This window comes from Phalangium opilio, unplaced genomic scaffold (assembly GCF_054372755.1).
Source record: "Phalangium opilio isolate 3A_F unplaced genomic scaffold, DU_Popi_V2 ptg000009l_1, whole genome shotgun sequence".
Taxonomy (NCBI): domain Eukaryota; kingdom Metazoa; phylum Arthropoda; class Arachnida; order Opiliones; family Phalangiidae; genus Phalangium; species Phalangium opilio.
Genome location: NW_028324146.1, coordinates 4,676,559 through 4,693,137, shown reverse-complemented (window position 1 = coordinate 4,693,137; position 16,579 = coordinate 4,676,559). Strand labels below are relative to the sequence as shown.

At 36.3% G+C, this 16,579-nt stretch overlaps 1 protein-coding gene across 1 annotated transcript in view; it reads left to right on the top strand.

Annotated features, from left to right (window-relative positions):
- The window catches only part of Mef2 (myocyte enhancer factor 2), a 174,303-nt gene that overhangs the window by 23,448 nt on the left and 134,276 nt on the right, over positions 1-16,579 (top strand). The gene's annotated exons all lie outside the window — the stretch shown is intronic.

The following is a 16,579-nucleotide window of genomic DNA, read 5'->3' as shown; positions in this document are numbered from 1 at the left end:
CAACTGCTTACAATATTTTTTTATGATTTTAATAAAAGAAACGGAATTTTTACGGTATATAGGGGATGTGACGGAAAAAACCTCATGTGTCACGTGACCCATGCATTTAATTCCTTAATTTCTCTGACTCATGAGATGCAAAACGTCACTGATAACGATGCAGGTACATTACAAGCTACTCCCCATCTACAAAAACCTATCGATTTTATTGTAATTATCATTATATAACAAAGCTTTTTCTTAAGTACGATTTTGATTTACTCTACAAAATCTTTTGTAAAATTGCTTTGCACTCTTAAGAACATAGTTAGCAAGTTTCAAACGAAGGTGATCATCCTTAGCATTGAGATTTGTATTTTCGTTGCAAATGTTACTTGACACTGAAAATGAATTTTTTTTTATTTCATACAACCGCTGTGTACATGAAGGATTTGGAATTTCCCCATGCGTGTACCCAGCTTGAACATTAAAGTCTCTTTCAGATGATCCAACGTTTTGACTCAGCTTGATGGGTCAACTCGAGTTGGATCATGTGAATAGACGCTGGATGAGTTGAGTCACCAAAAAAGTTGGCTAGGGAAAATTGGATCAGTGATCCAATTTTTGCTGACTCAACTTTTTAAGTTCATTTCTCCAGCCAATCAAAATGAATTACAAAAAAAAACCTTTTTCGCGGGTTATTTCGTAAGTGCCAAGGAAGGTGGCGCTTAAAAAGTTCCATTTCGCGGTAAAAGTTTAGTCGTGTGAAAAGGAAGGATTTATTTCACTTTTCCCTTCAAAAATTGGGCAAGTTGATACAACTTTTTGACCCTTCGAGCTGAGTCAAAAAGTTGGATCGTCTGAAAGAGCCTTAAGTCTTACTTTATTTTCAATTAAATTTATTTCGCTTTATTCATTAGTCAAATTAGCTTTGTAATCAAAAGCAAACGTGAAAACGAGTACCTAACTTTATTCATCAAGTAAACGTCAAACGCATCAGTTTTTGGCGGCTTTAGTGGCAGCGTTGCCTTTGTATCGCTTGGGTACGCTGTATTGAATCGGCTAAGTTAATGCTTTCCCCCTAGGCCTAGTAATGACTCCGCCTAATTTCCCATAGAGAGACGTATCTGTTTCACGTGGCGCGCGTTATCCACGTGCTTTTACTTTTATTTCGTGCCACCGCATTAATCCCTCGTTCGTTTTAGCTACCTTAGTTCCAATGAGTTTGAATTACATTCGACCCGCGGGAGTTCCCTTTGCCTTTTATTAGAAACGATATTCTATTCTCGATGCAGCTACAAAAACCGGTAGTTAATCAAATCCGTGGGGTCCAATTCCGATGCAATTTAGTGGGTGGTTAGTTGGACCAAACTCTTCTGTGGTTGGATATAACAGTCTCAATTAGTTTCAGACAGTGTTCTTTGAAGGAACGGTTAATGCGCGGCGCGTGTATTAAAAACTTAGAAATGATTTGCATAATGAACGTAAATAATAAATTTACCGTATCATTTACAGGTATAACGGAAATAAATTGCTGTGTAGTATTAGGTATAGCGTTTTGTTTAATTGTTTGATATCTGTTAGTTGTAACTTGAACTTATAAGGCTAGCTCCATTCTTCGACAAACCAACAATTCTAGCCTTGTCCCATTGTTTAACATAGTCCTTTTATGTAGATGGTCACAAGGGCTAGGGAAGGAGGCAGAATATCTCTTTTTCCGCTAAAAACTCATGTAGCGCCATCCAGTTTTTCGAGAAAGTCACTAGTTCTTTTCTAGGCATGTTCCTTCATATGTTTATAAGACATGCTCCATAAATATGACGCTCTACACTTCGTAATGTTTAAGTCTTACAGCTCGAGCTAGTTCGAGAACGACAAGCTAGAATTACTACACTCGGTTTTGCAATCCATCTTTCAATTTAGTCTGTTATAATTCTTTGACAGAGCCTCGCCTGGCGTCGTTTTAAGCGAATCCATGACGTTTCACTTACGTCAGTCACTTCGTGACAAGCTCTCAGTAACCAGTGACAAACTTATGGAACGTATCTTATGAACTTATGGTTCCTTACATTAGGTAGTTGAGGATTAAGAATATCTGACTTTCCGCTAGAGACTTAGGTACACAGCGCCATCAAGTTTTTCGGGAAAGTCTCCGTAATATGGTTTTCAACTCTTCATTATCACCCTGCCCTACACACAGAGGCTGCTACCTGATATGCTTTTTTTAGTTAGGTTTTACCCCCTACAGTTAATTGCGAGTAATATTTTTCAAACGTTTTTATGGCAGAGGCTGTTACCTTTAAATAAAATAACCATTGTTTAACGTCACCACTTATCAGTAATCCATTGGCTAAGATCCAAACACGTTGCCATAAATGAGAATATGTTCGCTTATTTTAAGATCAGAATTAAAGTAATTTAAATTAAATCAAATTTAAATTTATTTGGTAAACTAGGGATAGTAAACGTTCATTATTAGGTAATGTTAGGCAACCCTCGCCTTCGGACCGTACGAGAAAGTTGATACATCGGCTTCTCTGAGCTGTTTCGTAACACTAAAAGCCCACAGCGGAGGCGCCAAAAGTGAGATGGAAAGCGGGGTTTAATACATCGCCGTCTCTGAGTAGTCTCATGGCACTAAAAGCCCACAGCGCAGGCGCTAAAAGTGAGATGGAAGGCGGGGGTTAATACATCGCCGTCTCTGAGCAGTTTCATGACACTAAAATACCACAGCACAGGCGCCAATAGTGAGATAGTAGACAGTTTTATGATTATCCCCGAGTCTTTCCCTCTCAGTTCCATGAAAATGCCATTTAGATAAACATAAGGAACCTGGTTTATTTCCTACGGTAACCTTATTGTCGCTGTTAAAATTCCCACATCTATTAAATATATATAAAATTGATTTTCAATTTCAACTTATACTTTCTGGTACTTGATTTTCATTTCTTTTTTTCGTGTCCTCCAACGTCTTTATCTCGGTCTCTTCTATAGCTAGGGTGTCATAAAGGGTTCAGGGACGCGTAAATGTATTGAAAAGGATCATCACATGTTTTTGAAGTTGTGTGGAGTGCAGTACATGATAGAGGGGGACCGCCACCTTATATTCCTTATTTGACCAAGTAGGAGGGTGAATGAATAGGTCATTCTGTTGAATTTTTGGTATATTATGCCGTAGTTTCCAAAATATGAAATCCTTGATGAATTAAATGGCACAGACTTCCGTTCAATGTCAATAATATCCAGGTTTCAGATATCAGTGCCACTGGAGGAAGGGTTTTATATATTATATTATTTGTCATAGGTAACTTTAAGTAACTTGCAAAGGGATACTTAAGAACCTTTTGTGATAGGGTCGAGAATGTTTTCCTTGGGAATTTATTTCTTTATTATTATTTATTAATAGTTAACGTGTTTCGAGATATTTTTATGTATTCTATATTTAATTTAATCAGGTAGAGGTTTAAATCAGGTGTTGGTTTTCGATAGTAATTTTTATATAAGCATAAGTTCATAAGGTATGTTTCATAAGTTTGTCACTAGTTACTGAATACTGAGAGCTTGTCATGATTCTCGTAAAACGACGCCTGGTGAGGCACTGTCAAATGCTTAGTACAGACTAAAAAGGAAGCCTGACTGCAAAACCTTGTGTAGTCAATTCTTGCGTCGTTCGTTCTCGAACTAGCTCTCAGGGAGTAGGGAAGGATATTTATTGTGTGGTGAACCACTGTGAAGAAAAAGAGGGTAGAAGGGGGTTAATATGGTACTTTGTCCCTGGGCTTACTATTAGTATATTGAGGCACTATTTTGCGCCCTCTCTCCAACACAAAATGTACTAATTTCAAAAAGACTGTACTGATTACGCACCTACAGGGTCCAACGCACGCTTATTTTCCTTATCAAGATTCTCACGAGAGGGCAGCTCGTACTGGGAGTTAGCGGGAACTCTGATGCTGCTGCAGGGCTTGTCATGTGTTAAACGATAACCAACTTTTCCAACATCCGCCTTTCTCCCGTTATGGGAGTGAAGATTTACGGTTGTCAGTCTAAAAAGCGCGTACAATTGTTCTAAATTTTACTCCTACCTGCTCATTTAATTTCTCTATCAGCCCCTGTAAATGTTGCTCAAATTAACACTGCGTCACACGAAAGCGTTTGAAGTTCCATGTATATAGACTGGTTGACGGCAAAGGTTTTGACTCTGTAGATGTATATGATTTTAATTCGAATTTATTCGATCTTTATTTATCAGGCTTTAAGATCAATGAAGGTTATTATTTTACTCGTGTAAAAATTATGTTTAAATTGTTATTTTAATTATCAAGAGCCATATACGAATATTTTATGGTTTTTACAATTCCGTTCTAGAATACAGTGTACTCTCGCAATTAATGAAAAACATTTTATGTAAAAATGGGTTGTTTAAAGTTAATTAATATCGAGTTAAAGAAAATTTAGACCTTCAAAGACTCTTCGAGTGTGACTGCGTCATAAGCTTCATAATTTAGAACAAATACAGACCTGTTTGCAAAGAAGAAAGTAAATTCTGTAAAATTGTCACCTATTCACGTTTCTTTGGAATATGAATTTTAGGATTACTTATATGATATCATAAATTTTTAACAAGTTTCCTCTGCCGTAAAGGTAGGGTATGTTGTTGCTCTGGTAGCGAATGTTAATTTTGCGCGAAACAGAAGGGGTAAAAATAACAAACTGTGCATTTTTAATGAAATGCGAGCGATTGACATTAATATACCAGCCAGGCTTGTAAAAATGAAAATATTGTCTGTTTTTTTGTTTTTTTTTAATAAAAGTAGCAGTTAAAAAAAAATGGAGTTTTAGGCAACGTGAATATTTACAAAAGTCTGCCAGATGTTTTATCGGAAATCGTCGGTGCTATTCTCCACTTCATTAGTTGCATTTTGATTCTTTACACCAATCACAGGGATTCATAGCTGTTTTACTTGGGAATATTTAGTTTGTGTTTTCTTCTCACCTGGTCGAACTTAATGGGAAGGGGTGAAAAAATTTATATACTCTCTAACAAAAAAATTCGGTTATTATAGCAAAAAGACGTCGGTTATTTTTTAGCAAAAAGATTTAGGTTATTTTTAGCAAAGAGATATAGGCTATTTTTAGCAAAGAGATATAGGCTATTTTTAGCAAAGAGAGATATAGGCTATTTTTAGCAAAGAGAGATATCGGTTATTTTTAGCAAAGAGAGATATCGGTTATTTTTAGCAAAGAGAGATATCGGTTATTTTTAGCAAAGAGAGATATCGGTTATTTTTAGCAAAGAGAGATATCGGTTATTTTTAGCAAAGAGAGATATCGGTTATTTTTAGCAAAGAGAGATATCGGTTATTTTTAGCAAAGAGAGATATCGGTTATTTTTAGCAAAGAGAGATATCGGTTATTTTTAGCAAAGAGAGATATCGGTTATTTTTAGCAAAGAGAGATATCGGTTATTTTTAGCAAAGAGAGATATCGGTTATTTTTAGCAAAGAGAGATATCGGTTATTTTTAGCAAAGAGAGATATCGGTTATTTTTAGCAAAGAGAGATATCGGTTATTTTTAGCAAAGAGAGATATCGGTTATTTTTAGCAAAGAGAGATATCGGTTATTTTTAGCAAAGAGAGATATCGGTTATTTTTAGCAAAGAGAGATATCGGTTATTTTTAGCAAAGAGAGATATCGGTTATTTTTAGCAAAGAGAGATATCGGTTATTTTTAGCAAAGAGAGATATCGGTTATTTTTAGCAAAGAGAGATATCGGTTATTTTTAGCAAAGAGAGATATCGGTTATTTTTAGCAAAGAGAGATATCGGTTATTTTTAGCAAAGAGAGATATCGGTTATTTTTAGCAAAGAGAGATATCGGTTATTTTTAGCAAAGAGAGATATCGGTTATTTTTAGCAAAGAGAGATATCGGTTATTTTTAGCAAAGAGAGATATCGGTTATTTTTAGCAAAGAGAGATATCGGTTATTTTTAGCAAAGAGAGATATCGGTTATTTTTAGCAAAGAGAGATATCGGTTATTTTTAGCAAAGAGAGATATCGGTTATTTTTAGCAAAGAGAGATATCGGTTATTTTTAGCAAAGAGAGATATCGGTTATTTTTAGCAAAGAGAGATATCGGTTATTTTTAGCAAAGAGAGATATCGGTTATTTTTAGCAAAGAGAGATATCGGTTATTTTTAGCAAAGAGAGATATCGGTTATTTTTAGCAAAGAGAGATATCGGTTATTTTTAGCAAAGAGAGATATCGGTTATTTTTAGCAAAGAGAGATATCGGTTATTTTTAGCAAAGAGAGATATCGGTTATTTTTAGCAAAGAGAGATATCGGTTATTTTTAGCAAAGAGAGATATCGGTTATTTTTAGCAAAGAGAGATATCGGTTATTTTTAGCAAAGAGAGATATCGGTTATTTTTAGCAAAGAGAGATATCGGTTATTTTTAGCAAAGAGAGATATCGGTTATTTTTAGCAAAGAGAGATATCGGTTATTTTTAGCAAAGAGAGATATCGGTTATTTTTAGCAAAGAGAGATATCGGTTATTTTTAGCAAAGAGAGATATCGGTTATTTTTAGCAAAGAGAGATATCGGTTATTTTTAGCAAAGAGAGATATCGGTTATTTTTAGCAAAGAGATTTCAAATTGATTTCACGATTTCCTCTTTGATTATGAATTTGCTGACTAAAATTTCGCGAGAAACGTAGGGGATTTCCAATTAATGTCGAACCCCTCGACTGACTGACTATATTTTGTCTTTTATGAATAATTTATTTGGTCTTGAATTTCGGTGGCGATCTAATTAAAATTAAGTTCTAAAATTACGCGTTAGAAAAGGCCGCCAACTCATTATAGCACTAAATTCTTGTGCCTTACGCGGGAAAGAAGGTATCGGGCGTCATTTCCGGGGCAACTCTATACTTCCGGAATTCGCCTCCGGCTGCACAGGGAGACAGATCGAATATCCTCATCACACTGATTCGCATTACAAAATTTGTTAAGCGAAATTTAGGCTTAACTAATTGATCTATTTTGGGGAAGGCTACTGGGTCAGTAACGACGGACTATAATTAAATGCGTGGCCACGAACGCCTTGCCTCTCTAATGAAAATTTTCAATGCCTAGAGGCGAAATTTAGGGGGGGGGGAATAACAACCTATGGACTATTATATCATACTACAGTTAACAAAAACGTTAATTAAAGATATACTTAAACTCAGCAACACATATTTTTTTTTTAGTTTCAAGCGTTATTACCAGATTTGAAAAATTTTAGAGATGACAAGCGGAATACTATAATAACAAGAAGCGATATCTAGTTTACTAGGGAGAAGGTATAAGATGCCTAAGTATTCGCGCGCCATAGTCCCAGTTCCCTTTCAAAATACAAGGGGGGACGTAAAAGGAGGCCGGGCTATTTCGCCTCTCCTCAGTCGGAAAATATGACTAATTTTCGTCATTCGCATCGCGCTGACGTGAGTTTTCAAGAACCAATGAGATGCTGGTTGTAATTTAGAGGCGGGGATTAACTTCGGACATACGTTTGGACTGGAGATAAAGCTATAGACGGTATTTATGGATTTTGAGGTTCGACTTGCCGCCATTTTTAAAATGGCGCCCATAAAACTAAAAAAAGTCCCCACGGAATAGGGTGGAGATGGAATTGGTTTATAATACATCAGGTTATATTCCAAGCTTGTAAATGATCAAACATCTCTGATAGCTTCAGTGTTCCTTTAAAAAGCATTATCTGCAGGCGCATATATAACGTGTCCTTCACAGCGTCGATAGGATCTCGAAGTTTGTGGGCCCCGGAAGCCTTGAAATTTTCAATAAGAACCAGGAAGTAGTAAGCGAATTAACCCAATCCTGAATAATTAGTCTAAGTGCTTCATGCTTTCATTGTCAAAGAAAATAATCTCGCCGACTCTAATTTGAATATGTAGATTGCGAGATAAGTTCATGTGGCTGCCCGGTTATTTGCTTATGGGACTATAATTCATCATAATGTCCCAATGCGATAAGTAAATTAGCCTGAAGTTGTTCTTGAAGGCGTATGTGAAGTAATTGCTTAATCATATGTATTTAATTTAGTGTCCATTTCTTTAATTTCTTGTTATATGAAAAAAAAACTCATTAGAATAATTTCACGATAATTTAATTCTGCCTCAAGATTAGTAGAAGGAGCCTATATACCTACATGTTTTCAAGTATTAGCAAACCAAATTCAGTTACTATAATTGGTAGTATTATACAGGGTGCTCTAAAAAAGGTTGGTAGGACCAAAGTACAATGGATTCTATGGACCATTTAGAGTCGAAAATGTTCAATATTTTATATTAAGTTATGATAAAATTGTTGTACGGATGATAGATTAATTACTTATATTTAAGGGGTTATCCGTAAGACACTCTAACCATATCTTTTAAACGGTGGCCCTTAAGGCAAAATGTCTTAGAACATTTTCAACTCTAAATCGCCCTCTGTACTTTTGTCCTGCTACCATTTTGGAACACCCTGTTTTTACAAAGAATAGTGGGGTCCCCTTACCGCGTTATGTTGACTTTGCGTAATCGGTGCTCACACTCTACGTTTGATTGAAGTAATGGGATTATACAGTATTTGAATTGGCTTGTTTCCCATTCGACCCCGTCCCAATCGACTTACACTTAATCGTGTCGGTCGATTAGGATTATCGTTTTGAGATGGCATGGTGTCGGTCGATTGGGATTATCGTTTTGAGATCGCATGGTGTCGGTCGATTGTGATTGTCGTTTTGAGATCGCAAGATGTCGGTTGATTGTGATTATCGTTTTTGAGATCGCAAGATGTCGGTTGATTGTGATTATCGTTTTTGAGATCGCAAGATGTCGGTCGATTGTGATTATCGTTTTTGAGATCGCAAGATGTCGGTCGATTGTGATTATCGTTTTTGAGATCGCAAGATGTCGGTCGATTGTGATTGTCGTTTTGAGATCGCAAGATGTCGGTCGATTGTGATTGTCGTTTTGAGATCGCAAGATGTCGGTTGATTGTGATTGTCGTTTTGAGATCGCAAGATGTCGGTTGATTGTGATTGTCGTTTTGAGATTGCCAGGTGGCGGTTGATTGTGATTGTCGTTTTGAGATTGCCAGGTGGCGGTCGATAGGGATTATTGTTGTGAGATCACAAGATGTCGGTAGATAGGATTATCGTTTCGAGATCGCAAAGCGTCGGGCAATTATGAAGTCGAGCTAACTGCAAGACTACCACAATCCTACCCCAATGAATCTATTGCACTCTCTTATAGCTAAATCATCATTGAACTAAAATGTTTACTGTAACGCTGGGAATTTACAGATTTGATCAAAATGTAGTTTAAAGTGCCTACCTATTGACATTGTTTGCGATTGGTTTTAGACTTGTACTTGTTAGAAATGTCTCGGTTAGATAGACGTAATTAATTTCAGACGAAGTATCTTTTTCGCGAAATGCCGACACCATCGATTTATATTGATTTTCGCTCAAGATGCTTTCCTACCTTGCTTCGATTCCCGCGCCTCCTGTGAGCCGAGCCGTAGAAGTACCCTTTTACTGCCTTACACCAATCGTGATAGGCAAGGAAGGGCGTCTAACGGCTGCTCAACCTCTACTCTTCGGTCTATATGACTCTACATCGTTTGTCTATCAACTGAAATTTACCTTTATGTGTTTGCGCAATTTATGGTGAATTTTATAAACATTCGAATAATATTGTCTCAAAAGGTATAAATAATAATATTTTCATTTCAAGTATGTAATTATTTTATATTTTAAATGAAATTAGAGGAAATTATGAAAGTGTAGTGAGGTTTTGAGAAACAGCTTTTGATAATACCAGGGATATATTTAATTTTAGAAGTAGGAATGGAGAACAGAGTAATCTGGGCGCGCGTCCTAGACCCCCTTCCACGGGACGGAGGGGTATGAAAGAAGAGGCGGGTCATAGCGACAGAGGTAAAAAGGAATTACGTATTTTTCGCCGTCCCCGTCAGCAACGTCATCAAAACGTAGTTTAAGTGAGTCTATAAGATAATTTAAAATTTTCGTTACGGGTTGGTGGGATGGGCTCTATACTGGGCTGTGAGTCGAACTGAAGTAAATACTAACCGTTCTCCATTCCTACTTCTAAAATTAAATCTATCCCTGATAATACTAAATTAGAATGATTTGAATGACCTGCTGGAAAAGCCAATAAGTCCAAACAAGAGACAGTCGTTGCATCTGCTCTTAACCATGCCTACTTATTTACAATTGACATAGCTCCTGAGACATTTATGGAAAGGTTTATTAGGATTTTGATATGAAACTACTACCCCAGTTCTATGTCTTCAAGTTAAAACCATTTCTTTTAATTGGAATTCAAATGTAATACCCTTTGCAGCTATGTAATTTCTTTCCTGAAACTCATTTAATTTAATCAAATTATATAGGGTCAGTATGCCTAACTGTGGACACTTTTTGCATAACCTTGAATAACTTCCGTTGCTTATATGTTAGACTCAAAATTAAAAAAGCAATGGAGAGAAGCATTCTTAAGACACATTCTCACAAGTTTTCAACTTTTTTAATGGAATACATTTTTCACAAAGTAGAGTTCCCCAAAGGCCGAATTCGTGCTCAACTTTGGACACTTCTATGTAACTTTGGACGCCCCCTTCCTAACTTTGGACACCCCTTCCTAACTTTGGACAGCGAAAAAAGGGTGACTTGGGGACGCATTAGGCGAATCACAATTTCAAAAGTAAAAATATAGGCTTAGGCCGACCTAGACGTATGCCTAAAATATATAAAAATCAGAAATTTCTTTAAAACAAACTTTATTAAATATGGGGCTACTTATGTAGGTTTTTAGGTATATAGGGCCTAGGCCTATTTAGGCCTACCTATACTTCATTCCTTTTAGGCCTATAGGGGGGAATAAAACGTTTCTTTTTAAGCCTAGTCCTACATCTACTAGGCTATCGCGAGTTAATTAGTGTTAACAAACGGATAAATCGGCCAGCATGAAAGTGTCCAAAGTTAGAAATTTGCCCAGGTGTTTTTAAAGCTGAATATTTCGTCGAATTTCCCGCGTAAGACAGTGTTTAAAATACGGATTATGAAGCCAAAAAGTTGCTCTTTCGAATGGTTTCTAGTTTGTTCAGGTATGATTTCTCTAATTTTCGTCAAACCTTATTTCCCGGGACCAAAGGGTTGACCCCCGTCAAATTTGGCCGTAATTTAAATGGACGAGTTTGGAGAGTGGGCTAATTTGGCTCTTAACGTAGTCGGATGTTATTCTACGACTTTGAAGTATTTTTTTCTAAATTCCTCACATTCTAAGCTTTAAAATAAGCTATTTCATTATCAATTTGATGCATCCAGTAATTAAATATGATTTTTATAATAAAAGTGTCTAAAGTTGCAGCTGTCCAAAGTTAGGCACACTGACCCTATTAGGCGTTAAGTAATGTTTCTAATACAATCCAGTCAATTTAACTAACGCTAAATCGGCTCTGGTGTTTGTAAAAAATAATTAGAATGCCGTTTAAAAGGCAAGATTATGAACTTCAAACTTAATTTCAATTCTTCACAGGCACCCACGCGTTAAAACACCTACCATAAATAAATCTTACGCTTTAAGGCTACGCAGGAAAGTGGTTAAGGGTGAAAGTTTATTCATTGTACCGAGAGTAAAGTGAAAGTCCCGTTTTCAACCAAATTTTTCAAAGCTTCTGCATGCGCTTTTAAACACGAAAATTCTTCCAAGAAATGAAAATAGAAAAGCTGAAACTCCGATCATTTTCAAACTAGTTTCAAATGAATAAAATTGACTAAAGAGGGCGTTTGCGTTGACTATGACTCTATGAGGCGCGTGTTTGAAAACCACATATAGTTTGTGTTTAGTATTTTGGGTGCTAGTTTTGACGCAAAAGCTTTTAAAATTTTGATCAAGAAAATCTTGATTGAAAACACGATTCCTTCGTGAACTATTAATTATTACGTGCTGCAAACTGAAATGCAAAAAGGTTAAACTGAGCAGTTTGCTAAAGTTACAACGACTCGTTCGCACATTGTTATCAAATTTGGTTTATATTTATGACTTTTAATAACCAAAATTCCTTTTTACCCACATTGAGCTAAGACAGTTAACAATAATAATAATAAACCTCTATGGAACCTTAAATATTTTCTGCATGAATTGAATAGAATCTTGACTATACTTTAAAATAATAGCATAATATAAATTATCTTTTGAAGCAAATCCACCCTCAAGAATTCGTGACTAAATTTGATTTTAGTGGAATTTTTATTGAGCTATCTACGTACGAACGATGTTGTTCTGTGTGGCAGTGTAAATGTTCAAACGCGGATGTGAAAAATTAGGTAATTACTTGGCGTAGGATATTAGTCGTACACAAACAAATTCTTGTTTTTTTTTTTTTATTATTATTTTATTTTTTAATATTTTTTGTGGGTTTGAAAAGAGTTATGGATGGTGGTGGAGTAGTGACGTCATACCGTCTGACTTCATTCTGGCATCATCAGACAACTCCTGATACGCCCACAGGCCTCCGACGAAAACTGCTTTTTTGCGCTCTGTAATTTTGCGGTTTTCGATTTCGTGCGATAGATGGAGACCCCGAGGCTAGATGCTTCCCTTTAACTAGAATTTAGTCGCGCCGCAAGGAAACTAATGTAATAGTAACGATGAAATTGCGAATAAGAGCGTAGTTCCAAGGTATTGGGCTTTGGAAAAATCTATGCTCATTTTGATATTGCTTGTAAGCAATTGCTGATACGGGTTTTGTTTTTCTTATTCTAAATCTTGAAAAAACAATTTCATTTTAATATTTTAAATCATATATTTTTGTTAATTTGTCCCAAATGCGGATTTAATCATGTTTAATGCTTTAATTAGCTGAAATAAGTACTAGATATAACCTTTTAGACTCAAAAACATTTTATCCTCAAATTGGTCTGAGCCAATTGGGTCTTGGAAGTACTATGTCATGCAACGTCACGCTACCTTCCACTAGTGCTAAAAAACATACCAAGATGAGAGGCTTTTGTAGCTTTCATTCTGTAAAAAACATACCATAATGGCGCTGGGGTGGAGTTAAGCCCGAATTGCCAAGAAATTTGGGTCTCGGTAACTAATATAGTTTTGGAATGAACTTTTGAAATTTTCAATATTCACGAACAGAGCCAATTTAGGAGTTTATGAAATTAATTTATAGAGATAACTTTAGCACCATTTTCACAATTGGAATAGGCCTAATTGTTGTGAAAATAACCTTCAATCATTATTAACTTAATTTGAGATTCAATAATAGTAAAAGTGCAATAAAATTACAAACTAGATTAATACCATCTTGTTAATTTGTATAATAAAACATTAGAACCTTCCAAAGGGTTGGGGGGGGGGGGGTAATAAAAGCGTCGGAAATCGGATTAATTAAGAAAAATGAAGAGGGGTGGCCGGGTGGTGTGTTATTATAGCTGTGGCGCAGGCCAGTCACGGTCTTGTTAACCAAACGCTTTCAGGTTAATTTGTCCGCTACTCTACCTCTACTTTTAAGCGATTTGCTTCTAATGAAATATGATTTCGGTTTCGACGACGATTCGCATTTTTTTTTCATCTTATTATTTGAAAAGTTGCCAAGGACGCGTCGAGTTTTCCGCCTAGTTTTGGGGCAAGCCGGTAGCTAAATAACATATTTTCCCCACGCTGGTTGTTCTATCTCTCTCTTCTGCTCGACTAGTTTTTCCTCTTTAAGTCATTTACAACCTTTTTTACATTAAATTCCGAACGAGTAGTGACTTGAATTAATGTAATCGGTAACACGAGGGAATTCACATTATCGTGAACTTGTGAATTCGCAATATGCCGTTCCGTTTATCTTGTTATGACATTTTAAGTCCAGACGAGGGCGAGTGATAAACGTTTTTGTGCACTGTCCTCTTGACATAGGACAAGAGAACATTCTGTTATTCATCAATGTCGTCGGATAGATGTCGCGCTAACCCGTTTTTAAAAGGTGTTAATTGATATGAAGATAGGAATTGAAAGATTAAATGCAAATTAATGACTAATTATAAATATCAATTTAACTCAATTGGTAAATCGTTTTCTTAATGATTAATTAAAAAACTAACTTGATGTACAAATCATTCTTTAATACCTTAATCTTTATTAATGTTCCCTAAGTTTGTCACTGGTTACTGAGAGCTTGTCATGAAGTGACGTAAGTCATAGATTCTGGTAAAACGACGCCTGGTGAGGCGCTGTCAAAGGATTAGTACAGACTAAATAGAAAGATGGACTGCAAAATTAACTGAGTGTAGTAAATTTTCGCTTGCCGTTCTCGAACTAGCTCTCACGAGCTCTCAGTAAGTCTCTATTATTACGAAGCGTAGGAAGTGTTATACTTAGGGAACATTTCTTTTAAACTTATGATGTTACCTCTGAGGTAATAGACCCTTTTCAAAAGGGGGGCCCCGCTTAGCATTGTCTGTTAAGAAGACACCGTATGTATGTGGACCCAAAAACGTTAGTTAGGGCTTCAAAGTTACCAGTCCACCAAAGTCCTTTTGTATGAAGGTACATCTAAGGATCTTCTGTCTTTAGAAAATAAGGTGGTGAAACACCAGACTTTTATTTTAACCCCGACTTTTGGAAAGGGTCAAATAAAAGATTAGCACAAACGGTACTACGACGACAAAATAAAATTTGTTAATTGGGAATTGAATAGGCAACTTTTATAAATAAATTAATAAAATAATTAACTCCCTCGGTTTTACGATATCATTCATAATGTATCGAAACCATAATAATTTTAGTTGCAATCTCGAATGACTCCATGCTTCTGAGCAATTTAATGGTTCGATTTTATGGCCAAGTCAGATTGGTGGTCTATTTTGTCGTGACTGAAATCGTTTACTAAGTTTTTTACATTTTTTCCCTTACATTACCTTAGACACTCTACCTGCAATGAACCACACCCACAAACGTTAGTCTACCTTTACACCTTTCGCTTTTTTTTTCGTATAATCTAGCAAAGAAATCCACTTACACCGGCCATTTCTCCCAATTAAAGGTGTACCGTACTGTCATCTCGTAACATTGGCAGCTATTCGATAGTAGTATCTTCACTCTCTCACGTGTTTTTTTCAATGGTAGAATAGCGCGTCTTAAGGTCATTTTACTGGCCCCTTCTAGAGTGTTAAGATTCTCTTAAATAGTCGTGGAGTACGAATTATCAAATTTGAAAATTAGTTCCCTTTACGCAGAAGTTCTAGAGCTGATAATAAATACACACGTTGGTGGTTCAACGTATTGTGCGATTCCATGCATTTATTGCTCTGAGGCGATCTCGGACCACTCTGAAAACGTTTCTGTGTTCCAGTACTAGATCTAGATCAGTTCGGATTTCCGTTTTCCATTTACTGAGCTCGGACTTGGTCTGCTCGCTAAATCTTTGTAGAAGTTTTGGTGGGAAAATACTAATGTCAGATCAGTTCTGGCGCTCTCTGACTGGACTGCACGACGTATTAGAGAAAATCACGAGCGATCTCAGAGCAAAAATAATATGAAATATACTGTAAGGGATTTGGCACCGTCTCAAACAACGCATAGCCTATAGGACAGTCCACATTTAAAGTTTACATTGATACTCGAGTATGCGTGAAAATTTCACTAAAGTGAAAGAGATTTTTCAACCTGCAATTTACCAATCGTCAACCTCTGCGTCATCTGAAGAAGTATATTTGAATGTCCTTGCTTGATATTGTTCCTTTAAACAAAACTGATTGAAGGCTACATAGGGCGATTTCGGATAGTAATTTTGAGGTCATTGGAACGACAGAGGGGTGAAATAAAGATAGGATGAAGAGAGAGGAGAGATAGTCTTTCGTTGGGGATGCGGTCGGAGATCCGAGTGATCTTCCTAACATCCCTACTCTCAGTCTCTCTTGGTATTTCCTGCACATATGGCGTTTCTTTTCAGTCATTCTCCGATTCTCGCTGGTACAACAACAGTAAAATGTCACTCACAAAGATATATATATACGTATTTCTTGTCATTTGATTCTGTCTTAGAATCGTAGCGATTATCCTGGATAAAACAGAAGATCTTTGCGGTATCATTCGCCTGCATTTTTATCTCAACGTAGAATTATTATTATTGTGGCGAGAATGAGATTCTAGGTTTAAATTCCAACGAGGGCGAGATTCAACGACCGATATGGTTGTAGCGCCGACGATTGTCGCTTATAGTTTAGCTAGGAGCATCAAGCTTCTACATTTTTCAAAGACAAAGGAATATGATCCAAGGAGCCCAGCAGTCCTGTAATTCCTATAAAGTCATATTTTTTGTACCTGTCCTTAGTCGAAGCTTTCGTATAGTTTAGCATCAAATTTAGCTCTTTTATCGAGATCAGATTTGACTATAGGCACCGAAATTGCGAACCTCTCTTCGCTTGCTCAGGATTTTTTATTTTTTTTTTATTAAGTTCCTCTTTTCAAAGTGAAATCCAAATTCTTACTTTTTTTTCGAGATTTTTTCTACATAGTTTAAGCCT